Genomic DNA, 16,472 nt, shown 5'->3' with positions numbered 1-16,472 from the left:
TCACATTTTAAAACATGTGAAATATTCAGCCACACCAGTGAGACTGCGTTTCCTATCGATTTTGCAATCGAAACTTTGAGTGATTTGAAAATAAATTTTGATACTCGTTTCTCGGACTTTGATGCCATTGCGAATCAAATTAAGATTTATATATATATATATATATATATATATTTCTATTCCCATTATTATATATCTCTATCTGTTCCTAATTGGATATCCTTTCCAATTCGGTCGTGTTCATCAAATTACTTAATATGCTAATCAGGTGGCATGCAGGAATTCTGAACTAAAAAAATCAAGTCGGATTAGTATTATTTTATATTTACATCTGAGTTATAACAATATAAGAGCTTAATAAACCTATTGACTTAATCTCCGTTCATTTAATATGCTATGAATTGAGAATACCAGATGAGGCCATATATATTTTATTGACACTAAATTTTTTTTTTTAATTTATTTTATTTAATGTGATTTAAACTGTACAAATAATATATACAATAAGTAAATATGTTGCATGTTTTATTTAACCTTGAAAATCTTGGGAAGGAACAACCCATTGGTGATTAGGATTAATTTAAATTAGAAGGTCCCGTGGCCATCTTCTTTACAGACGCCTCGGAGGATTATCAGGGATTGTTAAGGATGAGAGATTGAGAATTAATGGGTTAGGATGGGTAAGGAGTTTACCGCATATCTGTTTTGGGCCAATTCTGCAACGAAGGTTAAGGTCTTTGAGGATGAGTTTATTTGTATCGCAATAAGGAGCATCAAGGATTTTACGTAGGATTTTGGATTGTAAGGATTGGATGCGGGAGGAATTTGATGGTTTGGTGTAGCCCCAGAGCTCAATTTTATATGTCCAAATTGGTCTGATTATTGTTGTGTATACTAATTTTTTGTAGTGAATGGACTCTAAATTTAATTACTTTTGCTATTCAAAGTATCAACTCAGGAATATTATTATCTTTTATGTTGTGGGTTTGGCTGTATTCAGGTGTCTTTGGCAGTTGCTAGATCCATGGTCCATAGTTCATCCTCGTTCTTCCTCGAACCATACTCACCCTGATGTCTTTTTCCAGAGTCCTATTTTTCTCCCCTCTCGATAAAAGTACCTTTCATTCCCTTTACTTTCTTCCAGCCATCTCATAGGCTTACAATCACGTTTGGGGAGAGTCGACCGTTTTGACTTCACCATCAGGGTGGCTTCTCTTCTTACATCCATGATGCTTTATGGTTCGCTTATCTTAATGGCAATGATAATGTAGGTATAGCCCTCATTTGGCGCATCTGTTCAGTCCTTAGTGCCCCTGACCACACAGGTGCATCCCTTTTTAACTTGCTACTTATGAGCCAGCAAATGCAATGAACACCTATAATGAAATAATAATAAACATTACAGTTATGATATGCGCGTGGTCTTCAAGGCCTTTTCGTGAAAAAAATAAAATAAAATAATATCTATATTACATATCTAGCATGTATTATTTTCTAAATAAAGTTAAAACTTATCAAAAAAGAAATCGTTTAAAAATATAATTAAAAAATTGTTTATTTCCATGATGAGGATTTATATTCCATTATTAAAAGGATAATATGCCGCTATGAGTGTTATTGCAGATATGGAATTTAAAATGAAATCCTTAGAAATAAGGAAACTTGATATAATTTTAGCAGATTCATATTAAAGACTACCTCGTCAACGCTTAAATGTTTCATTGCTTCTTACGTTTATTAAAAAATAGCGAATTTGATTACATTCCTAAAGGTTTACTTCATACGAAACAAATATTCTTTAATTTCATTATAATTCTTCTTTTCTAATAATTCATCCGTAAATTGATTGAATATAAAAACTTGCAATGAAAACAAAGAACGGTAATATGGCAACCAGTCCATCCAACTTCAGCGAAATATTCTGCTACCAAACAGACGAAATAACATTTGATAAATCAAATGAAACCAGGAACATGAGATATTGATAATTAATAAGCTTGCACTTCGTGATTAGCTGCCCCATAGCTTACCTGAGAATTATTGCCCAACTATGACTCACTGAAAAATATGCAATTACTCCTAATATTGGTTCACAAAAATTTATTTTGAATCCACCGAAGTCTTGTCCAACTTGTGATGGAACGGCATTAGAGTGCTATTATTTTTTCTATGACTATTTTTTTTCTTTAATATTAGCCCAAATTATTTATATAAAATCCCGATAGTACCCACATAATTGATCATTAATTGTGTTATGTGTAACTTCTGGGTATGATAGGTAATTTTTGTTTTTTCTATAATTTTAAATAAGTATTATGCTTCGGGTTGACCGAAATAGACTGGAAGGGCGGCTCCAATAATGTAGGCACTGCCAACACCAACAGTAAAAAATTAGCTCCTCCTGTGGGAGAAGAATACACCGAGGGATGAGAAAGCCATTTTCTCTTCAATATTATTCAATGAAAAATGGGTGAGTAAATGATTCTGGAATGTACCCCCGACAATAAAGGAGTGGGGAAATCGAGGAATGCGGAACGGAAGAAAAGAAAGCATGGAGTAAGTCAATTTCTTCTATATCAGGGGTCTCCAAATTTTCCAGCCTTAGGGCCATACTGATTACTCCAGTAAGTTCCGAGGGCCAAAACCATATTATCATTGTTGCAGGTGGTAAAAAGTGAAATAGTCCACCAACAACGCATGGCTGTGGAAGTTAGCATTCTATGTTGATTTGACAAAACATGTGAACGAACTGAATTTGAGATTGCTAGGAGAAAACCAGCATCTTCCTGATTTATACTCTAATATCAAATCATTCCGGAAGAAATTGATACTGTTTCAATCACAACTACGAAGTAAATGTTTTTCACATTTTAAAAAATGTGAAATATTCAGCCACACCACTGAGACTGAGTTTCCTATCGATTTTGCAATCGAAACTTTGAGTGCTTTGAAAATAAATTTTGATACTCGTTTCTCGGACTTTGATGCCATTGCGAATCAAATTAAGATTTTTCAGAATCCTTTTGATACTGACATTGAAACCCTAGCCCCGGAACTTCAAATGAAATGATTGATCTACAGTGCAGTGATATAATTAAGAACAAATATCAAAACTCATCTTTGTTGGAATTTTATAAGAGTTTTCCACTTACACTATTTGATAATTTGCATAAATTTGCTCGTGGGCTGTTTTCTGTTTTTGATACTACTTATTTGTGTGAGAAGATCTTCTCCAAAATGAAGTACACAAAAGATTAATCTAATGATTAATTTAACTGATGAGCATCTTAAATCTCTTTTAATAATTGGTACAAGTAAAATTAGTCCACAACTAGAAACTATTGTCAGTGGAAAATCTCAATTACATAAATCTCATTAGTATTTCATATGTCATTATGCTTGTTATAAGTTATGTTTTTATTTAAAATGTATAAAATGTTAGTTGGATTCATTTCAATAATTTGTTAGTTATTATATACTGAAGTTAAATTTTCTGCATATTATGTATGTCTTTACTCATTACAATTCTGCGTTTCTTTATCCAACTTATCACAAAAACAATAACAATAAGCCTACAACAATGTTATGAGTAGTTAGCCCATGACCATATCAATGTAGATGTCATATTAATAATTATTCAACATAAAATTAGAATACTTCAGTAAACTAAATTTAATTTGCTATAAAAAATATGTCCTCTAAAAGGAGTTTTCAAGTATGCTAGCTCTCCGCGGGCCGGACAAAATCCGTCCGCGGGCCGGACAAAATCCGTCCGCGGGCCAGATGTGGCCTTCAGTCCGTAGTTTAGAGACCCCTGTTCTATATGATACACATCATCACTATGCACGATAACCATTAAAATCCATAGACCCCTTATCAAACTTCCCTAACTCAGTTTGTCGGATTTACATAGTGCGATATGTTCGGCTCTTTTTTTGAGTTTGTATAAAGCCGGGGTCGGGGGTCTCATTTTCTGTTGCCCCTCTTGCCCCGGACACCGGGAGACTGAAGACGCTGCGACTGCGATGCCGCCGGATATTATCTATCGAGGCATTTAAGCCAGGACCTGGCCGGCCCCTACTACCCCGCCACAGCCGATGACTAGCTGGCCAGCCTACGAGAGAGAAAGACGTTTCACGAACACCGTATGAAATGATCATATGTTTTATCCCATTTTCGCCTAAAAGCCTACCTGCACGAGGGAATCGGCAATAGGAGCCAGAAGTAACTTCCACCAGTAACCCAGATAAGCCATTATTCAATTTTCTATGAGACCCTAAGTTTCGTTCTTAGATTATAATAATTCGCATTAAACTAACACACTAACACGATCTGCCCCTACAGGGACTAATACTTGAATTTAAGGAAAGATTGATTGGAGAAGGTGGTCGGGGGATGCGGTCGGCAAAGAAAAACATAAATAAACAAAAAAATATTTATTTATGCCGACGTTTTTGCCGAGTTTCAGGTCTTCATCAGGGCTCTAGAGCAAAAAGAGATAACAACTATCATTTAGAGAAACATAAAATTGAAAAGAAATATTATACAAACAAATTTGGAATTATAAAAAATATTGAATCGAATAATAAATAATAAAAAATTGATAATTGAATAATAGAAAATAATTGATTGATAATCATGGAATAAAACGGTAGCAGATTGATAACAGTGAATTCCATGATTATCAATAAATTATTTTCTATTATTCAATTATAAATTTTTTATTATATATTATTCGATTCAATATTTTTTATAATTCCAGATTTATTTGTAGAATGTTTCTTTTCAATTTTATATTTCTCTAAATGATGAAGACCTGAAACTCCGCAAAAACGTCGGCATAAATAAATACTTTTTTGTTTATGTTTTTCTTTGCCGACCACCCCCCTTCCCCCCCCCCCCCGACCATCTTCTCTAATCAGTAATCTACGGAATACTATCTACACCTCATTAAGAAAAATATATGCATGCTAAACCATAAGCAGTGGAATGTCTAATAATTCAGACCCCCTTGTTCCAAACTAATTTGAAATTTCGTTTATAATACTATCGGGGTACCTGGAGTAATCCATGACCAGGTCCCGATGTAAACACAGTTTAACCCTACGTGTTCTCTTTCAACCACCCGTACAACCATTTGTAAATTATTCAATAGATTTTTTTTTCTGTCAATTATATTCTATTTTTCGTTTCAATTAATTTATATATACAGTCCACTACAATATCCATCTAGCCAGTCAAATGTGAAATAATTTTAATTTTTTTTAAATTGTGAGTCATGTAAATAACGTACTAACCTTAGTTATATTGTGTATTGTCAATTTATATGAATTAATAAATAAAGTATGTCATTTACTGTACTAACTCAAAAAAGACAAAGAAATATATTATTATAACAATCCTTCACAACATAGTTGAGCATCTAAGCTAAAGGACTATTATTTAATCACATTTCATTGACCAGATGTGGGGAAGAGTACAAAGGATCTCCTCCTGTAAATAGCCATGCACTTGTTGACTAAAGTGGCTAGTCACTGAGATCATCAAGCACCAGCTAAACAAGTTGGTGTGTTGTCATTCCACCTCTCCTTCTCGACAGTTAATCATTCTCCAGTCCTCAGACCCCAGTGAACACTTTGCTATCTCCTCTTTCTACCTTAGTTGTGGACTGTTATGCCAATCAGGACAAATGGATCACCTTTATATTGTGGAAGATCAACGAGTAGGAGGGTATAAAGACCCGACAAAGGTCAATTGCAGTTAGTGATCTGAATTTATTACAGGTAATTTACAGATGCGAAATTAATTTTTTTTAAAACTATTACCTCATTAAGTTTATAAGATGTTTGTTATTTATCATTTTCATTTATGAAATCGTAATCAGAAACATTCTGCCAATCCTAATTTTTTTTTTTCATTTTCCTTTACAACTAAATCCGACTGGGATAATAGTTTTGAATTTATATAAGATTATAAAAATTAGATTCGTTTTAACGTTATATGAAGTGAGGGTTTAATCTCGTTCGAAAAAGAAACCCCTAAAGATTTTAATTGTAATGATCATAAAATAATTTTAACCAATAAAAATAAATTAGTAAAGAAAAAAATCAAAATAATTTATCTAAGAAATAATAATAATAAATACGTAATTTAAGAATGAAAGAAATAAAATAACTAATATTTATAGAAAAGAAATAACTGACTTGTGTGCAGAAAAAATAAAAACAGTTCTTAGCAGACTTTTTCGCATTATTTTAGCCTTCAGTCTTCGAGATGAAGTTTTATTTCCGACTTTGTTAGAAACTGCACCTTTAACTACTGGTAAGTGGGAACTGAATTTTGTAAAACGTTTTATGAAGAATTGTAGTTCACGATGCAAGTAACTATATATGATTTATATAAATCAAGGTTTCTTATAATCCTGTAATTCTGAAGACCTTGTTTTTTTTTCTTTTCGTACAGGCTGGTGCACCACACGCAATTCTAACATTGAATTAATAATGAAAATTTATGGGTAATCAATTATGTATAGAACTACCTTTTGAGTAGTATTATAATTTTCTAAGAATGTGAATACCGTATCAATGAAATATAAATATGAAATTTATCGGTAATTCAAAACGACCTTTCCTACAATTAATCTTAATAATATTAAGGTTAGATGTGATCTATGCGAAGAACAAAATACATCGTATTCACTAAAAATGGCAATTTCAACAAATTAAATATTTCTCATTTCTTACTGAAACACTCATTGATTCTCCTTAATTTAATAATATAAATTACTATCAGCACTGTAACATGTTCTAAAAAAAAACTATCGGATTTACATAATCCGAATTTTTCGGCCCTGTTTTTGATCCTATATAAAGTCGGGGTCTGGGGTCTCATCTTCTGATGCCCCCCCCCCGAAGACGCCGCAACAGCAATGCCGCCCAAACTATGCACCATGCAAGCTAAGACCCTGCCTGCCCTTACCATCACGCCAGAGTCCAGGACATGCTGGCCAGCCTCTGAGGAAGAAACACGTATTCTGACACTGTGCGTTACCATGGTTTTCACTATTTCGCCAACCGCTGAACCTGCACCGGGAAGCGGCTAGAAAACGTTACTGTGGCAGCGAAGACGTCACCAGATAAGCGTCTATTCCATTACCTATGAGACCCCATGATTTGATCTGTCTTATATCATATCAAATAAAATAATTTCATTAAAGCTAACACACTGACCCCAATTTCCCCTCCAGGGATTTTAGTTGACTTATTTAAACATACGCACGTTATTAATGAGCAGAAAAGTCTCCCAATTTTCAACCCCCTTTGTTCCACACTAATCAAATACAATTTAAAAATACAATCGGGGTACCTAAAGTACGGCACGAGAAGGTCCTGATGTAAACAGTTCATCAAAACACAATTTTCAGATCAGGTGCACAAAACACATTCCTTTAGAAATCGTTGAATTCGTCCTCTTTATATAACAAATACAATATTTTTTAATATGAATATGTTTATAAACGGGAAAAATCAGTCCTCATACTGTTTTTTTTTTTTAATATATGTACTAGTAAATTGAATTTTACAAATTTTAAGTTGTATACTATCCCCATATGGGTAGAAAATCTTATGTCTAACTAATTACCATATATTGGTAATCTATGAAAGGTAGAAGCAATTGATAAAGAAATGCTGCTTCCGTACACACGGGATTCGGTTTGTCTAACATCGTAGGGCAAACCGTTTACCATGTGGATGCTTAATACTATTAAGATAACACTAATCAAAGATATGTTATCTTATCATAATTAACCATACAGATGTAATTGCAAATTTTATATTCCCGAGAAATTATTAAAAAAAATATATGTGACTGAATCCTGTAATTTTTCATTTATTAATTCTTTTCTTTTTTTTTTTGTTAAATATCACTTATATTATACATCACTTAGAACGTTTTAGAAAACCTAAATTAGGTCTTTTACTTATAATTTTTACAAGTCAGAAATTGGTATTATTATCTGCGAAGTTGCCAATCAATTTTTAAATACGAGCATTATTTTATTATATTTTGCCCATATTTGTGATAGCTTTATTAATTCTTGATAATATATATCTATTAAATTTATACTCAGTACTAGTTCTCCAGTTTCGAAAAATTACCTTATCTGATTTAATTCTTTACATGCACTACATAAGGTCCTAAGATTTCGATATCTCTCCTGCTATGCCAAGCTCACAAATGTACCGGACAGTCATTAGGCCTATTGTAACATATGGCAGTGAAACGTAGGTCCTGAAGAAATGATCCCAAGAAAATAAAAAAAATATTAAGGTATGAGAAAGGAAGGTCCTTCACATGGTGTACGGGCCAATAAAATAATCATGACAATGGTGATCGGGAAAAAAGTTGCCGGATTTATAAGGTCAACTCGATTCAGTTGTATTTATAAAGATGGGCTGGTAAGTCCAATACTATTCAATCTCTTTATAAATGACTATCCAAAATTTAAAAATTTTAATATAGCCCTTTTTTGCGAATACAGTAATTTACACCTCTTCATATCGACACAACCTTAATAGGCTAAAAGATGCTTTGAAAAAACACCTAATAAATGCCTTAAAAAATAGGGAATAGTTTAAAATATTGATAAAACAGAAGCCATCATTTTCACAAAATGACGACCATAGATTAAAATAATACCCCTGTCTCTTTTGCCAAAACAGTTAAATACTTAAGAGTCACTTTAGATATTAAACTATTAGTTAACCACCACATACATTCGTAATTGGAAAACTAACAAATTAATAAAATTAATATAAAATGTATACTTGATTAAAAAATCTAAATTACTCAATCTGACTACTTGAGAGAGATCTTACATAAGATGCACTGCTAGCATAAGTCTCCTATGGTTGTTTAGCATGATAACTGCTACTGCTTTATTATACGAGATTATTTTTTTATGCCTACCTAAAGCCTAAAAAGGATTTTGATTACTAAAAACTTTTTGATTACTTTAATGAAAACAATGTATAATTACTAGTCAGAATTGATGAGTCTGCCAAGTATAGGTAGGGGGAATAAAAATAACGGCTGTTTCAAAAAGTTAAAAATAGTTAATTTTTCATTCGGAGCTCTATATCATTAAATATCCAACAACAATAGAAAATTTAAGGGAACATCATTTAAAGTAGAGTAAATTTCCTAAAATGTAAGCCCTGATAGAGTTATTTACATTCAATAGTCCTCCTATTTAATAGCTATTTAAAAAGCATCACTTCATAAAAATATACAGAACGTACAGAAAGATCATAAGTTAGTGAATTTATTTTGAAAAATCTATATCTCAAAAACCATTTGACGTATAGATATATATTAGCATTCAAATTAAAGCTTGTTTAATGGACTATAATGTAGTTTATGACGTTTATCTTCGTAGGTGTAGTAGTTTTCATGATATTTGCTAAAATTTAGCAATTAATTTTCATTTGCCAAATTTATATTCATATGCAAATATCGTAAAAGTTACTACTCCTACAAAGATAATTGTAATAAACTAATTTATTCGTAAGCTAAATTTTCTTTATTTTGAGTGCTGGCAGACATAGGTGCGTCTTATGGATCTAGATATATTTTTTTCAAAAATCAAACATTTTATATGAACAACTAGAAATTAACATTTTGTGAATTTATTTTGTCAAATATCATAAAAACTACAACTCCTACAAAGATAAACGCTATACACTATTAGTAAATTTAACTAGCTTTAATTTGATTGCTGGCAGACATCTGTATATCCTATGGTTTCTGAGATAAAGCTTTTCATAAATCAAACTTATTGTACGAGCAACTATAAATCAATTTATTTTAGCAAATTTCATGAAGACTAATATTCTTACTAAGGTAAAGGGCATAAAGTACTTTATAGTATGTTAAACTAACTTTAATTTGAGTCCTAATAGACATAAATACGTCACATGGTTCCTGAGATATAGATTTCTCAAAATTAATTAATTAATCTTTAAATATTTTTAAGAAATATTGCTTTTTAAAAAGCAATATCTCGAGAACTATTGGCTGTAAATATCTCTATTAGGTCTTATATTTCAGCAAATTTACTCTTCTTTAAATAATGTTCTTTTAGATTTTCTAGTGTTGTGAGTAGTTTTTATATAGAGCTTCGAATAAAAATTGAATGTTTTTTTAAGATTTTTAAACAGCCACCATTTTTTATTCCCCCTACCTATATTTGGCAGACTCATCAGTTATGACTAGTAATCATACATAGTTTTCATTAGCGTAATCAAAAATTGGGGTGAAGTAACTGCCTTTTTTTCTTCCTGGCTCTTCTACTATTTCCTTTCTTCTTGCCTATGGTCTCAGTCAGTAGGCTCATCACACCAACTAAGATTGAACTCCTATGTACTAGTCCGTAGGCTCATAGAAATAAATTGATACTGAATAAATCGGTTCTAAGACCTATCTAAAAAAACGCGAAAGTGAACTATTGAAATCAAATTATCAGCCATACTATCAAGCTTTATAACAACTTTTTCATATTTATGAACAAATATATAGTATAACATAAACATTGTAGTTGATAAAAAAAATAAATTGCATTTTATGTTAGTAACATGCAAGGAATGCTGCTGTCAAAAAATTTCTTCGTAATCGTATATCTCGAAAACAAGTGATTTAAAAAAAAGTTTTGATCATATATATTAAATTATAAAAATTAGATCTTATATACAGAAAATTTGGCCACCCTTGCCGTAGAGATTACATTAATAAACTGATACATAATTTATTCCAGTCTTGCCCCAACTCATTAAACCCTCTAATCACAGTAATAGGAAATTCCACGAAAACTACAACCCTTAGATATAACACAAAAGAACCAAACATATATTAACTTAAATATGTAAATCAATGTTATTTATTTCATGTTAATTAATGATGTATATTTTATTCTATTTATGTTACTTATTTTATTTTATATGAGAAGAAGATGGTTGAGGGAGCTGTCTGTGAAGAGCACAAATAAGTAAAACTTATTTATTAGTGCCAATGTATATATTTCTTTTTTGAATTTCTTATTTTTAACCTTACTGTACCTTCTGTATATCTTCCAACCCACTTCTTTTAAATACAAAATGCCGCCGTACACACCACTTAACTTTCCGCCTCTTCCAAGCAGGACCATTGTTTAAGTTTTATACTATTTTTTCTCATTTTTTTTTTACTCGCTTCTCCTTTTTTATTCTTTACTTATTTTTCCTTACCCACGTTATTATTTATGTTTGCTACATATTAATATTGTCATTTGTTTGTTTCTTATACTTTACTTACATATTTCATTAAATACATATATTTTCTTTTTTTTCCTTAAATTTAATTTAAATTATTTTTTAAAATTAAAATATTCAAAATTCAAAACAAATAAATATTGTTTCTTTTGCATTCTTATATAACTTTATATTTTTATTTCCTTGATCATTTTATTTTGCTTACAAATTTAATTACCTATATACACGTTTTATTTCCCTCTTTTTTCATAAGTTTATTGTTTTTTTTAATAATTTTCATTTTGTACATATATTTACTAACTAGATTTTCATTCTTATTTTATTATTTAATCTTTCCTCTGACTTAATTTTTTTTATTATTATTCACAGAGAGCTTTTATCTTTTTATAATACTTAAACTATTCATGCCTGTCAACACTATTTATGTATCAAAATGTTAACTATTTTCTAATCATTCTATATATCCTTATTCATTGGTTATTATTTTCTTTATTGTTCTGCCCGGGTTCTGGCCGAAACGTTGGCACTATTAAATAAGTTTTTTCAACTTATTTGTGTTATTCTCTGACCGCACCCCCAACCATTTTCTCCTCATATATATTATGTTTGCCCCCCCCCCCTTCGGTTTGTTTTGTAAAAAAAAGAAAAAGATGAGTAGAATCCGATAGCATGGGCTTCTGGAAAGGATGGTATAGGATCAACTGCCAAGAAGGCTGCTGTATGAACTATTGGAAGGAAGAAAAACCACAAGAAAGACCACGCCTGAGATGTGGCTGGTTAGGAGTAAGAAGTTGAGTTCATGCCACTAACAGTCGAGAATAACTGGAGTTGCTCAATGGTATTCTATAAAAAAAGTCTTTAGAATTATATAATTCTTTGTTATTTGTATTTGAAATTGTTACTTTATTTATAAATATATTTGCTGTTGTTTTTATCAATAATTTTTGTTTTCTCACTAATTATATTATATTATTAATGAAACTATCAAAATTCAAAACGTAAACTAATTTGGGAACTATACATTTTTTTAAAATGTAGAATGATAATCCGTTTTTAAAAATTTTATTTTCCGAGTAACAACATTTTGTGAATTTCAAGGATTGGCAGTTGGATGACGAAGATCAGACGATTTTGAAGTATACGTTAAATTAACAATGCGATAAATTCCCAAAAGTTATCGATTCATGAATCACTGATAATTTCGATATAAATTTCAAAGTAACGAAAATTTTTAAAATAAATTATCTAAGTGAAAATAATGAACAGTTAGTCAAATGGTTCGTTACGTTTGAAGATGGAACTCAAATGCTATGGCATTTGCCAAACTCTTTGATGTTTAAGAAAAAACTGCAAAGGAACGGTTAACGCTTCCATAATTAAACCAACACCCCATCCATAACGATGGCCGGCAGTGTTGGACCAACGATTTGCACAACATTAAATTTTTATCAAAATATTCCAATTAGTTAAATAATTAATTTATTATTGAATTATTTCGCGGAACACTACTGTTCCAATGAATAGCAGTTGGAAACCATTGTGGTAGGTAATGGTTTTAATATTCATATCTCAGTTTCTCCGAAAACGTCCCACACTGCCTTTGTTAATTTATTAGCATAATCTCTACCCAAGTGTAAATAGCATATCATAATTGAATTGTATTACATCGTGTAGATTCTATTTCACCAACGTTTTTATTCCGATAATGTATTATTATTATCCGGGTTTTCTCCCCATTGCGGTTTGAATATCTGAGGTGGGGGACCTAGAAGTCCAACCACCTTAATATATATATATATATATTTTTTTCATATATTTAAAAATGTTCGCACTATTCGTGCAGTGTCCAAGAGAACTGACTGTTGAGCCTCTCTTAGCACGTCTGTAGGCACTCCCAGACCATTCATGCCTGCCACTATTGATTTTGGTAAGAGACCATTCGTTGATATTATGAATGGAGTCGTGGTAACACCTTCCAATTTATATATTTCTTTCAATTCTATCGCCAATTCCTGGTATTTCCTCAGTTTTTCTCCCACAGTGGAGCGTATATTATAATCGATGGGGATCCCAACATCAATAAGTTCCGCTTTCTTTTTTCTTAGGTCTATAAGGAGGATTTCTGGCTTATTATGGCGTACTGTATGGTCTGTAATAAGTGATTCATCCCAATATAGCCTGAGAGAACCTTTTTGGAGGAGTTTATTTGGGTGGTACTTGTAATAGGGGCTCTTATCTTCAATTAGATTGTACTTCACATCCAGAGACTGAAGCATAATTTTGGCCACATTGTTGTGCCTCTGCAAATATTCAGTACCAGCTAGCACTCCACATCCCCCAGTGATATGTTGGATTGATTCGAGCGTTACTGAGCATTATTATTAGTATTATTAAATCGGCTCCACAACTCGATGTCTAGTCCTGGCCTCCTGCATCAGCCTCCACCAATCATTATGATCTTGTGTGGCCGCCATCCAGTTCCTCACTCCCATCATGGTCCTAGCATCACCACTCACACCATCACTCCATCGAAGGCGTGGTCTTCCTATTCGTCTTGCTCCATGTAGTACCTCTGTCACTATTTTCTTTGGCAGATCACTCTCAGCCATCCGAGCAACATGCCCTACCCACCTCAATCTATTGAGCCTCACAAACTGGACAACGTCTGGTTCCTTATATAAAACTTTGAGTTCCTGGTTTGTTCTTGACAGCTCCAAATATTTTACGGAGAATCTTCCTCTCCAAGACCATTAAGTTGTGCTCACCAGCCTTGGAGATGGTCCACGTTTCAGAGCCATACAGAAGAATTAGCCGAATAATTGTTTTATACAAATAAATCTTGGTGTCCTTAGAACAAGGCACGGCTCCTAAAATAGGAGCTGAGGCTATGATAACAGCTGTTGGCACATAGGACTCTTCGTTTAATTTCGGAGTCCACAACAATGTCTTGGGTTATGAGCGATCCAAGATACCCAAACTCGGGGACTTTTCCGATAATGTTTAAAAAAATAAATGATAAAATGTAGTGAGTTATAATATGTGATTATGATCACCAGTGCCCAACTTTAGTACAGTAGGGAAATTAAAAAATGTGCAATAAAATATATAGAACATGAAAAGTTGTGCAATAAAAAAATTAAAAGTCATTTCTTCTAAGAGATTTATTTTGTTTTCAAACAAAAATGACTATTTTTTCCTGATAAAAGTGCTTGTGTAGTAAAAATAAATCAATGAAATAAGAAGTTCGGCTGAATTTATTTTTATAATTAATTATTTATAAGTATAAAAAAAAAATTACTAAAAATATATAGTTTTTATCTAATTCATTCTTTTAAATACAAATCTGGATAAACTCTTTTATTTTAAAGTAATACCATACATATTAAAAATGTAATATTAGTTAAATATTTTGAATATATATTATAAATATATTAAAATATATATTTTAAATATATTTGGTCTACCATAAAGTTCGTTTTAAGTATAAAATAAAATAATAATTTTTTCATGCTTTTAATAACATAATTTCTACCATTATTTGTGACCTCTTGGTAGTGAGATCGCAAGTTTGTCACAAATTAAATGTTTAATAATGTACACCACTTGGGTATTGTATTTTCAATTATTAATTATTATTTTCAAAAAATCAAAAGGTCTATGTAATTACTGAAAAGATGGTTCATTCTAAAGATAAAGAAAGAGCCCTGAAAAGTTGATTCAGGAATAGGTATTTAATAAAAAAATTAAGAAAGAAGAAAAACTTTTCATATGAACTTATCTAGCACAAAATTGATTTTATAAGCTTATAATTTTTTTTCTTATAATATATAAAATATATTATATTTAATATATTTATTATTTTAATAACTAGCAGGCCCGCCAATGCTTTGTTATTGCTAGATTTGGGGAATTATATTGATTAATTGAACATAATTGAAACTTTGATATAAATTGAAATATTTAGTTAAAATTAAACATAAATTATTATTTTTATTTATATACTCCTTCAACATAAGGCCAGGTGTTACTTCATTTTTGTTTCGCTGGTTGGATATTGTTTTTGGACTGTATTGAAATAAAAATAAGGCATAAGGCTACAGAAAGAGAATTTATTTACAATCTAGAGGTGGTTGAACAAGAGAGAATATGAAGGGTGGCCGAAACAAAACATTTATGGTTGAGGTGTGTTAATTAATTTTTATTGGGGGGCTATGAAACCTGCAGATTGATTACGATGATGGATGGTGATGGTGTGAATCGGATATAGAAGGAAGGTGACTTACTCATGTAGCATACACTTATGCTTCCTCTTTCTTCTCCTCCATATCCATCCGTCTACCCTCTCCTCGGCTACCGGTAGGCACTTCGGAAATGTCTTAGTCACTCATGGTCTTCTTTACTCAATAGGAGTGAAGAAAGAATGACTACCTCTGGCCACAGCTCGCTAGAGAGTGTTTTTATAGTTTTATTGGCCTACCTTGTTTAAAGTCTTCCGTTTAAACGGAGCAACTGCATTAATAATTGAATTAGTTATCTTATTATATCTATTCAGTTGATAACGGTAAATAACAATATATAATATGGTAATAACATGTAATAAAATAAATTGTAATATATAATAAAAATCGTTGAATGAAATATCTGATGTCTCTATACTCTTTACTAACCGGTTTCCATAAAACTGTAATACAAAAACTTCTTCATCTCTCATTGCTAATACTGCTCAAATAAGGATCTATGAGGACAGTTGGCTTTCATTTACAATCATCATTTAGAATATTGTGTTCAGCTTTCATGTTATACTAAAAAATAAATCAAATACAAATAAAACCTGCCTAAATTCTAGATTTTGTTAAATATTGATAAATGTTAAATAGCTGTATCTTCGTTAATAATTGTCAAAATTAAATGTTTTTTCTTTTGTTTGCCTAAAACCGTCAATTAAAAATTTCTGAGCAACGCGAAAATTTTTTAATTTTGTTCATAATTTTTCTACTACCAGAGAATTCGGCGAATTCACTATCTTTAGACCTACCCATGTGTGTAAATCGATCTAGTAATTCAAAAGTTTGTTGGGGACAATATTTCAAACCATTCCTTTTATATATATATTTTAAAAACTATTAAATTATCCATCATAGCTTGTTCCATTTTACTTTATTTATT

The 16,472-nt window shown here is 31.4% G+C and overlaps 1 protein-coding gene across 5 annotated transcripts in view; it reads left to right on the top strand.

Annotated features, from left to right (window-relative positions):
- LOC106680078 (uncharacterized) overlaps window positions 1-16,472 on the top strand; it is a 280,185-nt gene that overhangs the window by 126,579 nt on the left and 137,134 nt on the right. The window contains exon 1 of one of the 5 annotated variants that reach the window (XM_014419548.2): window positions 5,637-5,783. The exons of the other annotated variants lie outside the window; for them this stretch is intronic. The gene's annotated coding sequence lies outside the window, so the exon portion shown is untranslated. Of the gene's footprint in view, window positions 1-5,636; window positions 5,784-16,472 lie in introns of those variants that run through there. 5 annotated transcript variants of the gene reach the window in all.

This window comes from Halyomorpha halys, unplaced genomic scaffold (assembly GCF_000696795.3).
Source record: "Halyomorpha halys isolate HHAL.00 unplaced genomic scaffold, Hhal_1.1 Scaffold241.1, whole genome shotgun sequence".
NCBI classification, from domain to species: Eukaryota; Metazoa; Arthropoda; class Insecta; order Hemiptera; family Pentatomidae; genus Halyomorpha; species Halyomorpha halys.
The sequence above is the reverse complement of the archived record's forward strand: the minus strand, read 5'-3'. Positions and strand labels throughout refer to the sequence as shown.